Raw genomic sequence first — 11,892 nt, 5'->3', positions numbered from 1 at the left:
AAAACAGCAAAGAGAAAGGAGTTATTAGATGTGGACGATCAAGGTCTCCAATATATTAAAGCAACTAATGCAGGCCTGCAGATTCTAGCAAGCTCAAGATAACATTTTCACTGCACATTTCTTTAAAAGAAGATAAAAAGCATTGAATCAATATATCATTGAAGAGATTATTATTTTGTACAAGCTGAAGGTTGGTGCAGGTCATTCCCACTAAAGCAAACAGAACTTGTTAATTTAATCCAACAAACTTGGCAGTAAAACCAAACAGGAATTTAATCAGCAGGTGAAGGGTGGTGAGCATCTCTGAAAATTGAATGATCGCTGTGCAAACAGTAAATATCCTTATGGAAGGGCAAGGAAATAAAAAGGGTGCTCCTTTCATGATTTTCATTGAGCTCATCAAACATAATAAATTATTCCAAGTAAACCGTTTCTAGGACTGCAACGATGACTTCACGTTACTTGTGCTAGAAAGTTAAAATTTATAGTTTTCCAGTCCCTCATCTTTCTTAAATACTTTTCTTAAAAATTGCAAAGTTATAAAATGAAGGACTAAGTGTCTTATATTCCAAGTAAACACAGCAGCTGACTTTTCAGTTTCTCATTTCAACATAATGTTCTAGCTTCCTGATGCCAACTTGAAGGCTTTTTATACATAGACTAACACAGAGACAAGGCTAAGATGTCTAAGGTAACCTGAGGTATTTAGTTGAACAATAATTGCTTTAATCACCTAAGCTTTTTTTAAAGCATGTATATTTTGTAAAAGGATAAATAAAATGTACTTTTCCCTTCCCAATCTCTGTCTCTCACTACTTCAATCAAATTACCATCAAAGCATATTCAGAATCTTTCCCACTTCTGGTTATCACTTTGCCATTCTTTCTTTCTTTCTCATTTCAGCCTTTTATAAAACTCTCTTAGCAAGCTCTACTTATCTCCAATCTAGTCTCCTTGAAAGCCTGTTATAAAAGCATAACCTTTTGCAAGTCTCATGCAGAATAGGACATGTAAATATGCACTATATTCAAAATAAAAAGACTTGCTCAATAGTGTTTTTTTCTCTAGATATGAATATGAAAACACAGTGTTATCATTAAACCAGTTAATTCATTACTCCATACAATCTCTTAAACAAATGTCAACTGCTGTTTCCCAAGAGGGTCAATTGCTGTTTCCCAAGAGTGACTAAAAAAAATAAATCATGTAAGTGGCAAAAAAAAAACAACACAATAAAAAACATATCCTTGTTTCATAGTCTCATAGAAAATGTTCAGTTATTCAAAGTAAAATGTAAACTTATCTGGAAACTCTAAAAGAACGTTGTCTAACTTCATTTAAAAAATTAGACTAAGAGTTGAAGAGATAATGAAGAACTGTATTATGTTAGACTATTGAAAAGAAAGGATTGGGAAAATCAGGAGCTACCATTTTAAAGGATATACTCAGAGAATAGATTGAAAATCCCAGCTTTAAGCAAAATAGAGAAACACTTTTTCATAAATTTTCTCTGTCAAAATGGACAGTAAGATACACACTTATTTGTTTCTAGCCCAGTGTTTATACTGTCTTGAATCACTTATCTCCATATTCCATCTCCCAAAGAAACAAAATATTCTCTTTTTTTAATGTGTATATGGCTGCACCATCTTTTCTTCGCAGTTAACAGAAAGGATAGACTATCCTGTAGAATTTTGGTTACTTTAAGAGTCTAAATATCTGTTTAAGTGTTTATGGTAGATTGTTTACAAAGAGAGCCACAAAAATTTCTCCCAATCTTACATGCACAATATCCCTTTACAATGTGACTTTGCAGCCTCTTCCACCAGGAGGTAGAGAATATTTCCCCGCACCTTGAATTTGAGCTGTCCCTGTCAGTTGCTTGGACCAATAGAATATGGTGGAGATGTTGGTTGTGACTTCCAAGTCTAGGCCTCCCTCAAGAAACCTGTCAACAATTGTTCTTGCCCTCTTGGAGTATTGCCTTGAAACTGCCATGGGAAGAAGACCAAACTCTAGGAGCGTGAAAGACCATGTGACCAAGCTGTCCTGGTTGAAGCCCTCCAGATCAACCTGCCAACAGCCAATCAACAACTACCAGATATGTGAGTGAGGCCATCTCAAACCATCTAGCCCCAGTCAAGTTGCCAGTTAACTGGAGCCAAAATGAGTGACCCCAAGTGAGATAAGAAAACAAGCCATTCAGTTGTGTCCAACCCAAATTGCTTACCTACAGAATCATGTGCACATAAATGCTTATTGTGTTATATATGTGTATATGTGTTATTGTGTTTTACTAAGTTTTGGAGTGGTATGCAGCAATAGATAACTGATACATAATTGGTACTAGAAATGAGATGCTGCCACAAAACTTAGGACATTTAGCATCAGCTTTGGGACTAGGAGGTACACAGAGCCTAAAAGGTGATATGAAATTGTTATTGGAGCCCTAAAAGTGATGAAGAAAATACTATTAGAGGCTGGAAAAAGAGTACCCTGGCTATATAGTGTCAAACGTGATAAATTATAATGATAATAGTCATACCTTCCTATTGCATGACAAAAAAATACAATTTGAAAATTAGAAAATGTGCTTAATGAACTTAGTGATACAGCTAAAGAGATCTCTAGTCAGTATGTCAAAAGTCAGGACATTGGGTGTTGCTAACTGTATATGGTAAGTCAATGGGGAAAAAAAGAACAAAAGAAAGAACTCACTGTTTGCAAGCAGAATTTAAGGAAAGTTGTTAAGTTGGAAAATAAGCCTATTTCTTATGCCCAGTCTCTCCAACTGGCAAAAAGATTCCAAATTAAGAAATAACCTCAAAGTTGTGGGTATAAAGATTAAATCAAAGTTGTGGGTAAAAACCCTTTGTACGACCTCAGAAATATTTAAGGTAGAAACTAATAGAGTCTCTCAGACACATAAAGAACTTCTAAGAATGTTAAAGGCATGTCCCACACATGCTGACACAAAAATAGAGATCTGTCTGAAAAAGAATTGTGGTGTTGTTTGTGGGGCAGGTAGTAAACCCTGAGAAGATTCATTTAAAAATGCACAAAGTTTTTAAGACAGTTTTTCTAGCAAAAGCACATCCAGCTTATATGAAAAGGGACTGAGTAATTCAAAATGAAAAGGAACAAATGGACCTCCAGATTTCTATGGGTAAGAAGCAGCCTGAGAAAATAACTCAGCTACAAACACAGGGCAGTTCTTATTTAAAAAAAAAAAAAAAAAAAAAAGGAAAGAGCTCAGAGGACTGAGCCAAGGCTGAGAACAGTAGACCAGGGTATCAGTCCACTGGAGTTCAACTAGTCTCTAATCAAGGCATGTGCTTGGCCCCTAGAACAGAAAAAACTGGCAACATGTGCCCAGTTAGATTTCAGAATTTCCATGGGCAGATGACAGCTGCGTGCTTCCATTCTTATCTTTTTTGAATGCAAATGTCTATTGCAGTTATCCTTGTCCATTCTTACCATTGTATGTTGTGTGTAGAGTGAAAAATTACTTATCCTCTTATTTCACAGCTTTCTGAATCAAGAAGAGTCATAAGCAAGGAGCTGCACTGAAAAACCTTATCCACATCTGGACCTTTTAGATGATGAAATCCTGAACTTCATGGATGATTCCATGTGAATATAAGACTTTTATGAAATGGGCAGTACATTTTCATGTAGAAGAGAATGCGAATTGTTGTTGCCAGAGGGCTGATTATGGTAGGTTGTATGCAAAGATGGCTACAAAAATTCTCAAACCTTTGTATGCATGTCCCTTTGTAATGTGACTTTGTTGCTCCTCCCAACTAGGGATGGAGTTTATTTCCCCAAACCATAAATCTGGGCAAGCCTAGTGTTTGGGAGCTCCAAATCCTAAGCATCAAGGGAATGTGCAGTTTCTTTTCTTGCCCTCTTGGAAAGCTGACCCTAGATTGCCATGAGGCAGCCCAGTACAGTAAATTAGAGGATAAGAGAACAAATAGAACAGAGATAAGTCATGCAAACTAAGACCCCTAGACAACCAGCCAAAGACAGACATGTCAGTGAGGCCACCTTATACTATCTAGTCCCACTAGAGATATAGAATGTAGCCACATGAGTGAACCCAAGAGAGATCAGCAGAAGAACCACCCAGCTGGGCCCAACCCAAATATTTACCCACCAGGGGAAAAAAAAATGACCATTGTTTCAGGTCATTTTTTATACAGTGAGTAATAAATAACTGATACAGTGAGTAATATATTTCCTAGTTTTCCAACACAATACAGATTTTAAATATTCTGTCTTGTTATCATATGCTGTGTCCAATAGACGCCATTATTTTCACTGGAAAAATGATCCTACCAGAAAGCAAGCCCTAAAATGTGTGCTATAATGATGGCTGCACTGATGAACACTGCTCACCTCCGAGAAGGTGGATTATTATTATTGTCTAATATTAAAATAAAGTCCTCTTAATCCTGAACATAGCTAGCTTTCCTTCCAAGGATGCAAATCAAAAGAGGCAGGAACATAATCAGATTCAAATGTCTTCTGCCTGCAGAGGTAATATAGATACTACTCAGTGACATTTAAGTCCAGTGAATTCCTTGAATATTCTTTCCCAGTTGTCATTGTCTCATAACCACTCTTTCTGCCACACACATCCATGGAAAAGCACACATACATAAAAAATAAAGTGAGGAGAGGAGAGGAGTGAGAAAACTACGGATTAAGAGGAAAAGATGAATAACAGTTATAATGACACACTGAACAATTACATTTCTATATATTTTTGTTTGAATTTCTTCCCAGCTAGACCTCTGCTTTGGGAGTTGCTGTGTAATTTCTTTGGTTATGTGATAGAACCAAGATCAAAGATAACTCAGGAGCTCCTGTGGCTTAAAATATAATGGTTGAAAATTGATGGGTTATGTATAAAGGTTTTTTGTTCCTTCTGTTTGACAAGGAAAAGCAGAACTATACTCACTACCCCCACCTCTGTCCTTCTCCAAAATAAAGGTCAAATTGCTTTATTTTTAAGACACTGCTAAAAAAATTCTTATGCAAATGTATAATGAAGGATAATATAATGGCCCAAATAGCACCCTCTTCTCTACAATGAAAACCAAAAGATCTAAAACTTCTAAAAACAAAGTATATTCAAGTCTGAAGAAGAAACCAACTTTAAAAATCATCTATAATTGAATATCTATAATTGCAAAAACTGTCACAACAATATCACATACCTCATGAAACAGTCATTTAGATTATATGATCACTTATTTTAACTCCCACTATTCTTAGAATAGATAAAAGTCAAGGATTTATACATCCAGAACCTCATCTCTAAGGACTGCTAACTAATTCTACCAAAGTCAGAACTTATTTCAATATTAATTATAAATTAAAATTAACTTATTTTAAACCTCCTAGACTAATTTAGCCCTGGTAGCACCTCTGTTCGAATACACAAAATTATTTGATGGATTTTTTTTTTTTAGTACATATGCTAGACATATGTAAAGATTTTTTTTTTTTTAGTGAAAAACTAAAATCATAGACTCAGCTCTAAAAGGGAGCATAGTTAAACTTCTTAACTTTATGTATGAGAAAACCAAAGGTCAGAGAGTTGAAATGATATGCCTGGAGGTAGTGGGGCTTACTAGAGGTGCTGCTAGTTTAAGAATCAGGTCTCCTGGACTCTCAGGCCAGTGAGCTCCCCACTTTACCATGTGGAGTCACACAGGAGTTTGTATCTGCTGTGGATGGGAGGTACTGTCCTCTCCCAGTCCTGAATCCAGGAGCTGCCACACCTAAGTACAGAATTTTTACATCCTTCAGTCATGCCCTATCCCTGAATTATTAATTCAGATTCTCTGGGAAGGAGCAGAGCACAAGTAATGCAAAAAGAACCCCAGGAGATTCTAACATCACTGGAATGGTTTCTCATCCTCACTCCCTAAAATGGTTTAGGCTACCAGGCTAGCAGTCACAGTCTCACTTCCCAGAGTTTCTGGCTCTCTTTGGCACTTTGACACCCTAGACATCAAAAACTTAATTCTGAGAGCCAAGGCTCTTGGAAAAGAAAAAATGAAAAAGGGAAGACAGAGAATATTAAAGTATGTGGTCTTAGGGACAGGCAACATCAGTGACACTTCTCATAGACACACAAGAACTAACAAGAGAAAACCATAAAAAGAAAACTCAGTTTGGCTATATAAAAATAGTATTACTTACAGGTGTTCATTCAAACAGCTAACAAACTTTGCAATAATATGCATCAGATTGTTTATTGTTTTATTTCATTATGTCACTCAACCACTCATATAAAGCCATGGTCATCGGATCACAAGCTCGTGAACTTAGAGGCAGCTTGGCTTAGATAGATTCTTAGACATTATGACAAGGGAGAGAAACAGAGGTAGAAAATCTCATATGGGCAAAAACAGGCCTAAATCAGTCAAAGTCCAGTTTAACAACAACAACTGTTAGCAATGCAGAGGTGAACGAACCTACATGTATCACGTGATCCTCCATTCCAGCCTAGTCCTCAAGGAGCAAAGCTAAATCCGGGTTATTCTGAACCTCAGAGGTGAGAAAGATAAAATTTACTTGTTGGAATAGGATCATAAGCAAAGACGGCCTCCTTGCCTCTTGCAATTCTTGCTAACTCTGGCAGCTCAGTTAGAAAAACTGGTGATGCTGTGCATTGAGCCTGGTGAAGCATAAACAGTTTGGTCAGTAGTGGTGCCACATCCGCCTGCCTCCCTGCACAGGCAGAACTGTTTGGGGTCATATGTTAATTTAAATCATACATAATACCAAATAGTTAGCAAATATTCTAAATCTGAACTAATCAAGAAAGGCGATGGCTGTGCAGTTGCTTGACTCAGCTCCACGTGGAGAATAGTCCAATATGCCAGAAACAAGCATGTTCCTTAAATTTCGAACAGGACTAAAAAGAAAAAAGTTAGTTTGTCTGGTGTAACGTGGGGTCTCTGGTCCCACTCCCCACACAAGAACGCAGGATATAGTGAGGCCAAAAAAGAACACCCACGGAGCCATGGATAGAGGGTTCATGCCACTATACTCTCATTGGAGGCTGAGCTGGAGACCCAGGAAGCAGGAGCTACACGATCCACAATCCACCGTCCACTTCTCTGCCCACCAAGCAACCCCCCTCGCCACGGCAGTTATATTAGTGGTTAATGGCTAACCGGTTACCGCTGATGGCCAACTAGTTACAGCTGATGGCCAACTAGTTACAGCTGATGGCCATCTGATTACAGCTGATAGCCATCTAATAACCAAGCCAGCACCTTTCCACGTGAGGCCGAGAGCCTGGAAACTGCTCTCTGGGACTCTGTCCCTACATCTGGTTTTAGCTTCATGCTCTAGTTTAAGGCATATTTTGTAGAAATGATTGCTTTGCTTTTCTGCCTCTGTCACCAATTCTTCTCCACTGCAGTAAATCCCACACATGGGAAACACAAGTTAATTAAGTGTTCTGTTAAAGAGTATTAATATAAATGTCTCAGATGTTCCTCCTTAAACTTCTACTGTGTAATTATTATTGCCCTGAAGGAGAAATGAATTTACATTGTTGACAGAAATACTTAGAAACAAACATATTTAAATGTTAACCATCAGTTCTACAAGAACAGATTAAAGGAAGCAAAGTTAAATCAAAATATTAACATTTAGGTGGTCCCACAAGTTAATGTGAAAAGAGAATATACAACTCTTGCTGTTTCAGTCAGACTGAAAGGTTTCAAATAACCTCATTCGCTTTCATTCTAGAACCAAATATGAGTGTTGTCAGTTCAATCTCTCTCTTTATCTTTTTCCAGGCTAATCATGAATATCATCAAGAAAGCATTTCTTCCAGCTCATCAAACACCCTCCCTCTGATAGATTAAGATAACTTTGCAAGTATCCACAAGTAGAGCCAGTGTAAACAGTGCCGGGTTGAAATCAGAGGGCTGCAAGTACCTTTCCGCTATTCTATGGTACATCCTCCACTTCCAATATAATCATGTAAATCAATGGTTCTCAGTCTTCGCTGCACATTGAAATTTTCTGAGAAGCTTTTTAAAATTCCACTGCCCAGCCCTAAACCCCAGAAATTCTAATTTAATTGGTCTAGAGATAGCCTGAGTATTGAGTTTTAAAAGCTCTTCAGGTGATTTTAATGTCTAGCCAAGTGTCAAAGCCCATCAAAGACCACGAAGAAAACATCTGTAGTCAAGACAAGTTAGGTTTACTTAGCTTGCTGTAGCATGGGAGACCCTAGGAAAATCTTGGGAGCTTCTCAGTAATGGTAAGTTGCAAGAGCTTCAAACTGGGTGGTTTTAAGGAAAACTGAGGGAGGCAGGTGACAGTTCTGGATTGAATGACATCAAGAAATGGGGGAAATTCAGTCATTGGGTATCTCAGTTATCTTCATCAAAGAGGCAGAAAGATTAATGCAGGGCTATCATTTATAAAGAATCAAGATTACTCAGAAGACGGTGTTAGAATGAGCCATTTTTGCGGTTAAAGTATGGCCTAGTAATTGTCTCATTGTCCTTTTCTAAACATGGTGTATTTATGACCTTTGGCAAACTCTGTGGTCCAGTTTTCTAGTGAGGCTAATTTTCCCTTTCTCTATTTAATAGGACCCATTTTCATATTCTCACAAAGGCTGGGAACCACTGATTTAAACAATCTCAAAAATCTAGCTGAATATGATTGTTATCTGGTTGTGACATCTGTCATTCTTTTGAATTCCAGGGTTAAAAGTAGCTGATCTGGCTTATTAAATATGTATTTGATTTCTCCCCAATTTTTCCCTACTTGAGCTCTGAACCAACTAAGAAAACCAAAAATTAAAGCAGAAAGATATTTAAAACATTTACAACCAAAAGAGGTCATGTCACAGGTTGGGTTCGCCAAGTGCAAGCACTGAAACAGATTTTGAGTTCAAGATGTTGTGGGGACAGAGCCAGGAAAGCAGCTTCCAGGCTTTCGATCTCACGTGGAAAAGTGCTGGCTTGGGTAGTAGATGGCCATCAGCTGTATCTAGTTGGCCATCAGCTATAACCGGTTAGCCGTTAGCCACTAATATAACTGCCGTGGCTACGCCGGCGGGTTGGTTGGTTGGCAGAGGAGAGGACTGTGGCTAGCAAGTGCAGTTAGCAAGCAGATTGTGGATTGTGGATCATGTTGATCCTACTTCCTGTGTCTCGCCTGACCGCCAGTGAGACTAGGGTGCAGGAAGACCCCTTCATTGGGGTACTGGCGGATGTTTGCTTTGTGTCTCAACCAGCCGCCATCGAGAATATAGTGGTATGACTCCCCTATCTATGGCTCCATCGTTGTTCCTTTTTGGCCTCACCATATCCGGCACTCTTGTGTGGGGAGCGGGAGCTGAGTCCCTGTATTACACATGGTGTAGCGAGCAGGGTATAGTGCCGGCCAAAGCTCTCCGAAGGACGGTGGAGCAGTTTGTGTGTATAGACACTCAGTCTCAAGAAGCCCGTGAGGAGTGCTGCCCGGAGCAGGAAATGCGATCTGCCTGGGAGAAACGTGACCGCTTGGTAAATTGTTAGTCCTCTCAAGCCGCTGGATGGCACACCACCCTACTGGCCATAGCAGGTATCACCTGCTTTCTGAGCCTGCTGCCGTAGGCTCCTAGAGTTGTGGACATCTCATACCGGGGCCACCACCCACTTGGATACCTGGCGCGGCAAGGAGGATTCCGGCCAGGTAGGAATGATGTCTGACTCTGGGCAGGAGGACATGTGGCCCCCACACAGTGTGTGGTGCCTGGTGGCCACTGTTCTCAGGAGTTGGACCCCCATGGAGGGGTGGGAAGATATGGACGGTTCTCCAACCAGCGTAGAAAAAGCCGGGCAGCTGCCGGAGAGCTGGACCCCCATAGAAGTATGGAAAGATGTGGAGATTCTCCAGCCAGCATGGGCTGGAGAAAGCCAAAGTCATTGCGGCCATGTGGGCGGGGAAGTGCTTGCTGAGGCAGCCCAGGTGCGGGACTTGTAGTCCCAGAAGGAAATGCTTGCTGAGTCCTCAGTAGAGGATGCAGGTGAGGTCAAGGTCATCCCTCACCCCCAGGTTGGGGAGGACTTGGAGCCCTCGCCCTGCGGAGAGGGCACACATTGTGAGGCCAATACACAGCCCTGGCGAATGACTGTGGACTATGGGGACTTGCCTTCCATCCCTAATTTGATGGACCTCTTGACTGTTTGCTTGGGAACGTACCACCATGTACGTTTACTTCCCGTGTCTCCCCCGGCCTCCAGCAAGATTGTGATGCAGGAAGACCGCTTGTTGGCGTACAGGTGGATGTTTACTTCTTGTGTCTCACCCAGCCGCCAGCGAGACGGTGGTGTAGGAAGACCCCTTGTGGGGGTGCAGGCAGATGTTTGCTTCCTGTGTCTTGACCAGTCACCATCGAGAATATGTAAGCACTTTGGCTGTGCCCAGAAAGACTGGTGGTACCCTGAGAACCCTGGCTGTGCCCAGAAAGTAGGTGGACATTGAGGGACACCCCCTGGGACATTACTTGAACTGGACTGAAACTTTTTCTCATGAGCTGGGTTCCTGGCACAGGGCCCCTCGGGAAAGACACTGATTGCATAGGGTGTGAAGCGAAATGCTGGAGGTCTACATTGTGGGGACAGAGCCAGGAGAGCGAGCAGGCTCTCGACGTTACATGGAAAGGTGATGGCTTGGGTAGTAGATGGCCATCAGCTGTAACTAGTTGGCCATCAGCTATAACCGGTTAGCCATTAGCCACTAATATAACTGCCATGGCTACACTTGCGGGTTGGTTGGTTGGCAGAGAAGAGGATTGTGGCCAGCAAGTGTGGTTAGCAAGCAGATTATGGATTGCAGATCGTGTTGATCCTATTTCCTGTGTCTTGACTGGCTGCCAGCGAGACTGGGGTGCAGGAAGATCCCTCACTGGGGTACTGGCGTATGTTTGCTTTGTGTCTCGACCAACTGCCATCGAGAATATAGTGGTATGGCTCCCCTATCTGTGGCTCCATTTTTCCTTTTTGTCCTCACCAAATCCTACGTTCTTGTGTGGGGAATGGGAGCTGAATCCCTGCATGACAGATGTACATAAGGGATTAAAGGAAGGGGACGAAGCAGGACTGAGAAGATGAAAAAGTCACACTGTGATGCAGACTCAAAAAAGCCTTGGCCAACCTGGCAGGAAGCTCCGGAGTGAACACTACTCATGAGAGTCATCCCATAGTGGGTTGAAATGTCTGGGACTTTACACCCCCTCCTAGCTCACTCACCAAATATGGGCTGCCCGGGAAGGGTGTGACTTTGAGCAAAGCATCTAGCTCTGTGCTGAGGCAGACCCAAAAACAACAGACAACTGTTTTGGAGACCCAAAAACACTCTCCCACCACCCTCATCACTGCTAGACAAGTCCTGCTTTGAAGGGACTCTGGGAAGCACATCTTATGTTTCCCCCAGACCAAGTTGGAATGTGTGGCTAAGATGTTCAGCAACAATACGTTTCCCAATACGACACCCAGTACTGTGACATCCAGACACAGGCCAGCCCTCAGTAATAACAGACCTCATTTACACGTTTGGGCCACTGAAATTTTACAGCATAGAGATGGTGACCCAGGATATGTAGTTTTCAGTAACAGCTGGCTCTTAAAGAAGAATGTGAAGAGACTGAGATAAATATGCCCAATTTCTGCTCCCACATTCACCAAAACAATGTTACTCCAGGAGAGAGAGTGTAGGAATGAAGATGTGGAGACAGGGCAGAAGTGATATGCTAGTGGTAACCCTCCACATGGAAGAAAACACCAGGAGGGGGAAGTGGGTGGGACCCTCTATCCTCCACCAACTGAGTCACAGAAAATGGCAGTCAAAGGCAGTACG

This window comes from Rhinolophus ferrumequinum, chromosome 20 (genome assembly GCF_004115265.2).
Source record: "Rhinolophus ferrumequinum isolate MPI-CBG mRhiFer1 chromosome 20, mRhiFer1_v1.p, whole genome shotgun sequence".
Lineage (NCBI taxonomy): Eukaryota > Metazoa > Chordata > Mammalia > Chiroptera > Rhinolophidae > Rhinolophus > Rhinolophus ferrumequinum.
The sequence above is the reverse complement of the archived record's forward strand: the minus strand, read 5'-3'. Positions refer to the sequence as shown.